This window comes from Acinonyx jubatus, chromosome D4 (assembly GCF_027475565.1).
Source record: "Acinonyx jubatus isolate Ajub_Pintada_27869175 chromosome D4, VMU_Ajub_asm_v1.0, whole genome shotgun sequence".
In the NCBI taxonomy this organism is placed as follows: Eukaryota; Metazoa; Chordata; class Mammalia; order Carnivora; family Felidae; genus Acinonyx; species Acinonyx jubatus.
The window spans coordinates 26,008,744-26,020,264 of record NC_069391.1 but is presented as its reverse complement, the minus strand read 5'-3'; the positions used below and the strand labels follow the sequence as shown (position 1 = coordinate 26,020,264).

The 11,521-nt window shown below is 44.9% G+C and overlaps 1 protein-coding gene across 13 annotated transcripts in view; it reads left to right on the top strand.

Moving 5' to 3' along the window:
- ZNF462 (zinc finger protein 462) overlaps nt 1-11,521 on the top strand; it is a 139,000-nt gene that overhangs the window by 89,321 nt on the left and 38,158 nt on the right. The window lies entirely within an intron of this gene.

Sequence of the window (11,521 nt, the reverse complement as noted above, 5' to 3'; positions counted from 1 at the left end):
TGGCATTTAAAACTGCTGACCTTCCTCCCGGGGAAATTCTCCTCCCGTGGTTTGGGACCTGCTGTCTGTTTCAGGCTCTCCTCTGGCCGCGCTGGCAGTACCTTGTTTTTACTGTGTTTTCGCCTCTTTTCCTCCAACTGCCAACACACAGACCTTGGTCTGGTCCTCGGTCCTCTTGGTCTGGTCCTCGCTGCTCCCCCTTTGCACACACGGGGAATTAACTCACTTTTTAAATGATGCGGCCCAAATCCCCCACCTCCCGCCCTAACCTTTCAGGTTCAGTTCCAGACCCTCTTTTCCATCTGCTTCTTGCTCTCTCCTCACACAGCCTTCATCTCAAAAGTTCTGAAAGGGTACCCTTTACCTTCTACCCAGACTTGCCCCTGTGCCAGGGCTCATGGTAGCCAGCCGGACCTGTCTGTGTCTTCAGGTCTTCTTGGCCCATGATCCATCAGCCACTAAGCTGTCCACAAAGTCCTGTTGTCTCCTGCCTCCTTACTTCCTCTCACCCCTCCTTTCCGCTCCCTCTCCTTACCCAAGCCATCCCGTCCCCCTCCCCTCGTAAACTCCTCCATTCACCTACACCATGCACTCAATCATGTGCTTTATTCTCCTACTCCAAAATCTTTAACAGCTCTACATAGCCTGTCTAAAAAAAATTCCCACCCTCAACATTGTCCATGCCTGTCCCCAGCCACCCCTTCCAGCCTCTGTTCCCACATGTCCCCACCCGACTTGTCCTTCAGCATTGTGGGCAAATTCCTTCACTTTTATGATGCTTTTCATGGTGTCCCTGATGGGGCAGCTCTTCCTCCTCCAGAGTCCTCTGGTGCTGTGGCCTACCTCTCTTGGGGACATGTGTGGTCCATGCCACCAACTCCATGACACTACCAGAAAAGGAGCTCATTGGGGACAGGCTTTTTGTCCTGCTCATCTTTATTTTCTAAACATCTGGCATAAGGCCATTTTCTTCCTAGAGTAGATGTCCTATAAATGTAAAAGGAAATTTAGTCGTGTCCTGTAGATAGTCATTAAACAGTTTAAAGCAGTAAATGTAGATTTGATTTTTTTTTTGTCCTTACTGCAGAACCCTGTTGGCTTCCAGCCACTCTGTTGACAACAGATGGAAATGCCCTTGGGCATTTGCTCTTTTCTTTGGGGGCTAACTCATTTGTAGTACGTGCTGTAGTAATCTCCCCTAACGACCCCAGAGCTCTGGAAATACGAGATCCAATGATCTGTGTATCTGCAAATACCTATCGTAAACGACAATAACCATGTTGTTGGTTAGTCATAACAAGCAACCTTTGTTAGCTTTATATGAATGTTTTCTTAAATTTCATTTTAATAAATTAATGCATTTAATTAAATTTTATTTAATTTGTTAAATTTTATGTTAACAGCTATTATGTTATGAACAAACAAACCATTTATATAAAGCCGAGAAATCCAGAAGAATATTTGATCACTTTACAAAATCATATTTTTGACCATTGAGTTGAATCTAAATGAATGCAAGAAAGTATTGTGTTGGCACCTGGCTATTAAAATTTAGGGGTAAAATATAGATCTAGAAACCTTTTGGATGTTGCTAAGACCCTGTATTTGGAAAACCGACCACAGGATCTTGGCTGACACCCACACATTTGTCGTGTTTGCCAGCATGTGGACATATCACTTGGTTTCCTGTGCTTCCTTGTTATATTTTTGCACGTGAAGGGTTGGTAGGGAGCAGAAAAGGTAGCCTATTGAGTTTCTCTCTATCTCTCCCATAGGTAGGGCCATAATCTATTCCAGATGTAAGTGTGGTGCATTCGGTAGAAACAGTAGGAACTGAATTTCAGATGAACAGTTCCAACCTGCTGGTAAAATCCAGAGCAGAAAAGACACTACGTAGGTGTTTTCTACTTAACAAAACGAAGTATAGAATCCCAGGCTGCTGCTGAGATTCTCTCAGCAAGAAGGAATGTGCTGCTAGTTGGTTTTTCTCACCGTGGGAATGCGTTTGTACCAAGCCACCTTCCCCATCTGAGAGGGACTTGGTTGGGGCTGTGGGTGCAATTTAGAGACACAGAAAAGTTAAAAATGTGAAGCCTCTGTCTCACCTGGTTCCTGCTTAACATCCTCCAGTGGCTGTCTACTTTGCCTTCAGAGTACATTCCAAGCTCAGCATGCAGGTTGTTATCTGGGCCCCACATTTCTCTCTGAGATCATTCCTTACCTCTTGTCACTGCTGCGCCCAGCCCCACAGCCACGCTGAGTGCCCTGCCTTCGCAGACTCCTCACACTCCAGGCCTTGCTGTCCCTTCTTCCTGGAATGCCCTCCTCCACCTGTTTTTGCCTCTCCTCCTCATTATTCCATTGACTTGGCTAATTCCGACTCATCCTTGGAAACTTGAGTCTTGTTTCCTCCTCCTCCAGCCTTGAGTCTGGCTTTCCTCCAGAAGCCTTCCGGTCTGGCTGAGGGGCCTCCTTTGTGCTCCTTACAGATCTTTGAGCTCTCTTCAGTGACCTAGCACTGATCATACGCTGCTGTAACGGTCTTTCTTTCCATCTCCCCCAAGACCATCAGCTTTCCTGAAGGCAGAGGCCATCCTTTTATTTTTGGGTCCCCAGAGTATGTCAGATTACCTCACACGCCACAGGCACCCAAAAAGTTATTTGCGTGAATGGATCTAGAAGTGTTGATGTTCACGGTACCACGCGCCGGCCACGGCGCTCGGAAGGCTGAGATGCGGGGCGTGTGATGGCAGGACTACCTCTTGGCACAGATCAAACACTCGAGGCTCAGCCGAGCCACAGGCCCCCAAGCCAGCCTCGATGCTCTCGTTAGTCATGAAAGTAAATCCAAAAATCCACGCAGGCTGAGAAATTTGAGACAAGGTCCCTCACAGTTGGTAGGGAAAACCAAATCATCAAGCAGCATATATGTGTATGATAGATCGAAGTGCTGTGCAGAGAAGGAGAATGAGGGAGAGGGGAGTAAAGGACGGGGCCTGTGGCATCAGGTGGGATGGTTTGGGAGAGGGTCATTGATGATGAGGATGATTGCCACACCTATGAATTGGGTACCCAAGGACCTACTCAAAGCTGGAGGTGAGCTTAAAAAAAATTTGAAAGGAAAGCGACCCCAGCATGTTCTCCCCAGGAGAGCCTCTAAAGTTGGGAGATGAAATTCGCTCTGACAAGTCTTTTTGCAGCAAGTTGATTTGTGACCATGCTGTGTGCATTGTTAGCCAACAAAATGGGGCGAATCATTGAGTCTGTGGTGTTATTCAGGTCAAGCCCTGCCTTTGAGCTGAATCCAAGCCCCACGATCAATCCCCTCCCCACTGCAGCCATCTTCACCACCAGATAAGCTGGGGGCTCGTTGCCAGAAGTAGCCATGCGCTTGGCTTTGCCCAGAATCAATCAGTCAAAAACTAGCTGCCGAGCTCCTACCGTGTGCCTGGAGCTGGGGTGAGGGTCAGTTACATCTGTTTAGAGCAGCGTAAGAGACACCCGTGCCGATCCTTCCAGCAGTCTAGTGAAGGAGACCAAATTCTTTCATTGATAGAATCCACTGCCTAACCGCTAACAGGCAATTTACAATTCAGTGCAAAATTATGTGATGTAGACTGTAATTGCTGTGGAACTGAGACCCTTAAAGCACTCTTTTGTGTGCCAGGACACTATACTTCACACACTGGCCTGCTCTGCACAGCACCCAGAATTGCCAGCATTATGGTCTTCATTGTATAGGTGAGGAAGCAGAGGTCTGCTTAACCTGTAACCAACCTCCACAGGGTTACCAGGAGGCCTCTGTGCACCTCTGGGTAGAGGAGAGGTTGCCTCTTCTCCAGCTGCTCCCTTGCTTTTCGCGTCCCGTAAGGTAATGGTGAAGATCAGCGAGAGACCTTGTAAGAAGCCCTTGACAGGTGTTAGACACAGAGCTGGCTGAGACAGTGGAAGGTGAACCTGGATGTCCCCACCTGTCCGCTGCCTTCTTGGAGGCTTGTGCCCTACAGCTGAGCCCAGCAGCACTGAGAAGTATTCCTGTGGGTGAGTTTAGAGTGGGTGGGAGAGCTGTCTATCCTCAGGGAAGAACCTAGGGCTTTAGCGGTGATTAAAAATGTGGCTTCACCCAGAGCCAGGATTTTCTTACACTGCTTGGGAATAGGTGAAAAGAAAAGGAAAAACGGATAAGAAGCCCACTGGGTTTGTTGGTTAGGAGACTCCCGCTGCTGGGGGACAGTTTTAGCAAAACTCTGTGCTTTGAAGTGTGGCTGCTTATTCTATTCTTGACAAACCATTGTCTTTCTCACCTGATTTCCATATCATCTCTTAGAGCTCTACACGTATCTAAATATATATGCTTATACTCAGATGTGTTCTTTCCTCCTGATTAGCTAATCTTTGAAGAAATCTCTACAGTTGCTCCCTGCCCGGGCTCACGGCACTGTTCCTAGCAAGCCATCCATTGTGACCAACTCCTTGAAGTCAGTAGGCATCCTCCCTCCAGGCAGGTCTTGAGGAGGAAACTCTGTGGCCTTGCCCACGGCCCGAGAGCTCTCAATGCCATCCGAAGTTGCTAGCAAGCTCTCTGTGGTTGAGGCCAACTCACTGATGTAGAGGCTTTTGTACTCCACGCTTTTCGTTGGATTTTCAGTGTGGTAAAGACATCCATACCATCTAAACGAACAGCAGGAAACATTACTTCCTCATCACACAATTCAAAAGAGTCACAGGTGAATTATGCATTTGGTATTGTAAGAGCTTCTCAACTAACAATGGCAGATGCCACCCAGAGTTTCCTCCAAAAACAACATTAGAAAAAGCCTCCTTCACCACACATTCATTCATTTCCCTACAAATTTCCAGCCTGCTTCCAGGAGGGTTTTTAAGAACACACACTTTGAGTTACAAATAACGTTTAGTGCAGAAGGAATACCTACAATGTTTGCTAATGACTGTGGCAGAGAAAGAACGTGTTTTCGAAACTGGGGCATGCAGGAGCCCCAGGTTATATTCCTGTTTCTCCATTGACTAGCTGGGTAACATGAAGTCATCTCTGCTGTGCTGAACCGCCACAAGTCTTTATGCAAAATGCGTCGTCTGTGCGCTACATAACCTGGGATGAGCGTGCGTTCCTGATGGAGAAAAATTGGTAAAACAGTTTATACAGTGAGAATGTAGTGATAAATGTGTGAAAGTAATCCACGAATACCTTCTCGTGGATTGTAGAGGACTCCATTTTCATGGCTGTAGCAGTTGACTACAGAAAAGTCACAGTGTATTTAAATATGTGGTGCCAGTTACACCTGCACATTTTACAAACATCTGTGCCTATCAGTGGGTGCAGAAAAGGGAGGAGAGAGTTGCATATAGAATCAACTAAAGTGGTTCCCAGATATCCTGATATTATCTGTTACAAAGTTTAGACTTAATAGCAGATTTGGGGTCAAGACCAGAAATGATGCCTTTGGCTCCTTGGGATGGGCAGAGATTATGAATTTCTTGCCATTCAAATTCTCACATGTTCCAGAAGCCATTCTTCAGGTAATTTTAAAAAGGCCCAGGCTTGCTTCAGTAAAAGTGGGTCAGTGTTTCAATAGGAAGCCTCTATCCACCTCAGTATGCAAGGAGAGAGTGACATTTGGTTAATTGGATTTTCCTTTTAAATCTGGTTTTCCAGAACACTTTTTTCAGTTTGAACTCTCTTTGGATCTTAGTAACACATTTATTGAGGACCTGTTTTGGGCCAGGCCATGAGCTAAGTTCTGAATTTGCTAGATGAACTAAGATATGAACTTGCTAGATGCACGGATTATGGATGGATGGATGGATGGATGGATGGATGGATGGATGGATATCCTACTTTGAAAGAGATCCTGGTTTGGTGGAGGTAAAATAAGTTAACTTCAATGCCACATGACGAGCACTAGTGGAGATTTTAATAGGTATGTCTAGAAAGATCAAGGAAGACCTTTATAGTGATGGCAGATTTGAATTGAGTTCTGTTTTGAAAGATCATGTGAGTTGAAAAGGCTGAAATGCAGCAGAAAGGCATTGCAAGACTGAATGATGCTGTGAGAGCAAAGCCTGCAGTGAATGTTAGGAACCTTCTGGGTGGCTGGCAACAAGCAGGGTGGGAGCAGGGTGGATGGGGGGGGTGAGGTAGGTCTGGGGAGGTACAGGAGGCCGGGAGCACCACAGCAGAGTTTGGACCTTTTCCTGTGAGACATGGTGAATCCCATGGTCACGTTTGCTTTTAGAAAAGAAAGGAATCTTAGGAGGAGAAGAAACTTGAAAATGGGAACATATTTTGGAAGTTCATGTCAGCAACCATAAGGGCCTGAACAAGCCATGGCGTTGGGGCAGTGAGTGGATCACAGAGTAAGTGATTTTCAGGAGGTCAAACCAACAGAGCTTCTCACTCATTGAACGTGTAGAACAAAAGAAACGAATCAAGGATTTCTTCTGATTTCGTTGACTGGGTGGCTGGTGATGCCATTTGAAAAAAAACCACAGAGAGACAAATGATTTTGTCGCCAAATATAGGGCCCGGTGAGCTGCAAGTCTGAGACTCTTCTTTGTCTGAGATCAGACTTGCCTGGATTCCCCCCAAAGAGAGAGAGAACAGGAAGCTTCATGTAAAATAAGGCCTTTGAGAGACCCTTTCAATGAACTAAAATATGATGGGACACTAAGTCTCAAGAAGAGAAGGTTGCCCCTCCTCTGTTTTTTGCTGTGTTTTTGTCATTTTGAAGACTAATTTTTTGTTTTGTTTTGGTTTGTTTTCTCATCTATTCCCTGATCATATTTCAAGGTTTTCTTTTTACTCATCAGAATGACAGGAAGTTTTCAAAGTGTGTTTCCTTCAAGTTTGGCCTCAACCTTATTTTCAGGATTAGACGTTTGTTTTTCCATTTGCCTCCATGACAACCAAGCCCAGAATTCCTATATATAGTCATCCAGTGCCCATTGTCCCCCTGGCCATTGTATCATAATCTTGTGCATCCAGGCCAGAGAGCTCCACTGATGATGGAAGACGAGGAGGTGCTGGAGTCCTTGGCCTGGAGATTTTCAAGGCGTAATCAAAAGAAGGAAATAAAATAACGTGGCTGCCTCTGGAGATTTATGTTCCCCTTTAGACACTATCCAGAAGGAGTTGAAATGGCTTGTGTTCCATAGCTTAGTTTCTAATACAATTTTCTTTGGGAATGGCCCATAGAGAACATTTTTGAGACTCTTCAAAGGAAATGCTTGGAAAGTTGCGTCGATGATTTGTGGTTGGTGGTATCCTTCTGGATGCCAAGTTCTGCTCTGTGTTAGTAGCATGAAGTAAACAACAGGTACCTTGAGAAACAAAAGGATTAAATGGAGTTTCCAAAGGATTCAGATAGAACTCAAGAAAAATTATTAAATAAGTAAACTTTTGAATCTGTGTATCATCTTGACAACATATTGTTTAACATAAAATGATAGGCAATGGATGGATGGATAGATAGACAGGCAGACAGGCCTAGATTTAGGAAAGTTGTCCACAAATTCAATCCAGCAACATTCTCCTAAACACCTTTCTTCATGAAAGGACCAGGTGTCTCTGTGGCCGTAAAAGCACGTGAGGTACCGTTCTTGCCGATCTAAAATGTAAGTTCCATAAGGACCCTTGTTTTTTTTCACTGATGTATCCCAAGTGCTTCGAGGTGCCTGGCATGTAGATGCTTCTCAATAAGTATTTTCTAAATTAATGTAAAATTGGGGGCAAATACATAGATTGAAGCAGTAGAAACTCTCATTTGATGTAATCAATAGCCACCTTCTCAGTTACATTTGAAAGGTTCTAAAGGTAGGGAATCTTTTTTAAAATGCCTTAAGCATTTTACTTTCACTTAAGAAATTGATTTCTTCATCAGTATTGGGACATACGGTCAAGCTTATGTATTTGAGTCTGGGTCCTTTGATTGGAGTTCCCTAGTTCCTCTCTTACATAAACCACAGGCACCTACATTGTGTTATGTGCCAGTTCCAGATTCAGTTTCTTTTAAGTGGAGTGATAATTTAGACATTTGTGGAACAGTCTTAGAGCGGAGTCCTTCTAGATTTTTATGTTCTCAATCTTTTATAGTTGGTCCTGCCAAAACATAATTTGACAGAAATTTTTTTTTTAGCAACTTGACTTTATCAAGTCTTTTCAAAGCATTCAATGTAGCTTCATAGAAATGACACTTTATACCCATATTTCATCATGTTAAGGAATACTAATTAAATTGAACAAGCTCAGGAACAAATACAACAGGTACAAAGAAGTCTGGGGGAATGTGAAAGTGTAATGAGACCAGGATGGGAACCTAGATGCGTCTGTGTTGACGAAGCACAGAGGAGAGCAGATTCCTTTCTGGACGGTTGGGGAAAATCGTCATAGAACAGGTGACATTTCAGCTGAGCTTTGAAGGATGGGTAGGTGTTTGCCAGCCAAAAGGAAGAGGAAGAGCACTTAGTAGCCCTGATCAAGGATTCCCAACGATGAAATAGGTAGAATGAGCAAGGAGTTGGGAACTAGCCAGAAGTGAGGCTGAAAACGGGCTCTGGGGCCGAACTGAAGAGCTCTGTGTACCGCACTAAGGAATCGAGACTTCGCCTTTGGGCGCAGGGCCATCCTCCTATGGTAGCCACGTATGTGATGCATGCTACAGATCTGTGACATGCACGCAGGCTGAACTAGAACAGACGTCAGAGGAAGGAAGACCACATAGGCTGTGAGAGCTGCGCCCGCACATTGTGAGGACCTGAGTGGACAATGGGAAAGGAAGACCTACAGGGGGAAACGACCGGAGCCGAGTATGACACATGTCTCCAGGACGTGGCACTTGGCTGAAGCGCTGTCGCCACAGGGCAGTTTGGAGGAAGAATCTCACAGTATGAAGTTGGACGAACCGGTGAGCTGTTCACTGACATTCAGACACGTGGGCAAGGGCTCATAAGGGAAGTGTGGGCAGAGAGGAAGTCAGTCTTCAGCATGTTGGGTTTAAGGAGTCCGAATTTTTTTTCAGCTTTAGGTGAAGACTCAAATCAACTCAAAGCTCAGCTGGGTTTCCCATCGCAGCAGGGTTCTCTCTCCCCACCCAGATACCTGGGTCACTAGTACCCAGGTGAACACACTTGGACTACTTTTGTCCCCAGGCTCAAGTTTATTAGCAGTGGGGTGGTAGAAATTGCATGGCATTCCAAAAGTTTCCTGGCTGTTCGCTCAAGTAGGTCTTTAACTGCCCTCATCATTGTTAGTGTGCCCTTCTCCAGTTGTGATTTCTTGGCTGGAAATAGCGGGCTGTATTTCCAGCATATTTGGGTCCCACCCACACCCCCTCCATACTTTGGATATTTACAATATTTGTGGTTAAATTATCCACAGGTAGTATTCTATTTCTGGTTCCTTTTGTACCAAACCTGAGCTGCTCAATCGCCTGCTTTTCTAAAGAAAACTACAATTCGTGCATTAGTTTGAACTTTCTGTGCTATGTTAGAAGATTTTAAATTCTCCCTCATGCAGTGTACCCCACTCTTGGGTGTACGTATTTTTCTGTTCAAACTCATCCTCTGATCTTGGTTCCTTTTCCCTGTTGGAATTAAGTCAGTTTTTCTTTTTTTTCTTTTTCTTTTTTTTTTTAAGTTTTTTTTTAAGTTTATTTATTTTGAGAGAGAGAGAGAAAGAGCACAGGTTGGGGAGGGGCAGAGAGAGGGAAGGAGACAGAAAATCCCTAGCGGGCTCCACACTGTCAGCCCAGAGCCCGACACGGGCCTTGATCGCATGAAGCGTGAGATCATGTCTTGAGCTGAAACCAAGAGTCAGACGTTTAACCCACTGAGCCACTCGGGTGCCCCATGTCGCTTTTTCTCATGGTGGTAAGAATGTAGTTACTTCCATTTCTATTTATGACTTGAGGTGGAAGTGTTGGTGAATTGAACATTCCAGCGTCTTCATGTCTAGTGGTGATTTCATTAATGAACACACTAATATTAGTTATTAAAGGACATTCAAGTTTCTCTTCACATTCCCCTCGTCTCTCCGAGACCCACATTTCATCAGTCACTGCATACTGATTTTGCTTCTTCTTCACTAGTTCTTTGTGGATGCCTCTATGAAGACGTTTATTTTTTGCACGGAATCAGTTATTTACATGTCTATCCGGGAGCCACTTGAGGGCAGGAACCCAGTCCTACTGCCCCAGAACGGAGTCTCCTGTTGATTTTGATGTACAGTATATATTTGCAGACAAATGGATATAATTTAATCACTTGCCCCCTGACCCCCTCTACAGTTTGCTTCTCTAAAATCCTTTGTCTTTTATTTTCTCCTGGTACTCGGTTTGCACTGACCAAAGAGCCTGCCTCCCAAAGTCTGCATGAGAATCTAGCTCAAATGTAATTAAATGTCGTTGCTGGCACCAAGATTCTTCTGCGACTTTTTCACCTTCACTCACTTCCTCTCTGTGGAGCTGCAGAAAATTGAGAATTGATCGTCCTGTACAGCTTCCTTTTTGGATCGCTCAGTGCATAAGGGGGCTGTCCTCCGCAGCTCCTACAATTTACTGCCCAATTGATTCTTACTCTTCCTTGTGTCTCCCTTAATCTTGGAATAGTTAAATTCTCCCATTACTGTGCATTTGTTCTCCTTGCCTCTTTTGTTCCTTCAGTCAATGGGGTGAGCTTGCAAGACGTGGAGAAGACCTGTGTTGTCACAACAGCTCTGCTCCCTCCCCTGCTACACCTGAGCTCTGGAAAGGGGCCCCATGTGTCTTCCTTGGCTTTGAGTCCCTAGAGCCAGCACACAGCCTGGCACTGACAGGGTGCTGACCAAATGTGGGGAGCATCAGAATATTCAAGAAAGCTTCATTCCACTCCCAGAGTTGACTCGTTTGTCATCTGCCCTTATAAAATTACGTTTTTTGTGATCGTTTCTGTGCTGGCTAATTTCCGGAGAAAAAACAAGAAAAAAAAAAACAAAAACAACCTCTCGAACTGATAGTCACCTGGATTTGGCTGGCATTGTGGGAGCTGGAGTATGGCAAGAAGAAATCTTCCGTTTCTCCAAGAACATGGCTACGTGAGAGGGGCAAGAGGTTTCTTCTGGAACCCCACCCCCTCCCTGGTTTGAAATCCTGTCCCAGAAGCCCCGGAAAGTACCCGTCTCCCATCCATGTACATTTCTTTTTCCAGGCACATCCCACCTGAGGAATTTCAGAGCATTATTATTTGGGGGCAGTTTATCAAGCATCTAATGAAAGCATGACATTTGGGCTGGCTGGTTTCCCATCTGGGTATTTGCAGTGCTCTCCTGTGCCACCTGCTTGTAGAATTGCCTCCTGTGTGATCGCAGTGTTTTGTTTCGTAAAACGTCTTGAAGGTTTGGAGATTCTTTTTCTTTTCGACGAATCTTGCTTTATTTTTTTCCCCCATGTCCTCTGAAATGTTTATTTTAGTGTTTCCTTTCACATCCAGTTTACTGTTATTTTCTATCCTGTTTTCATTTCTATCTGTT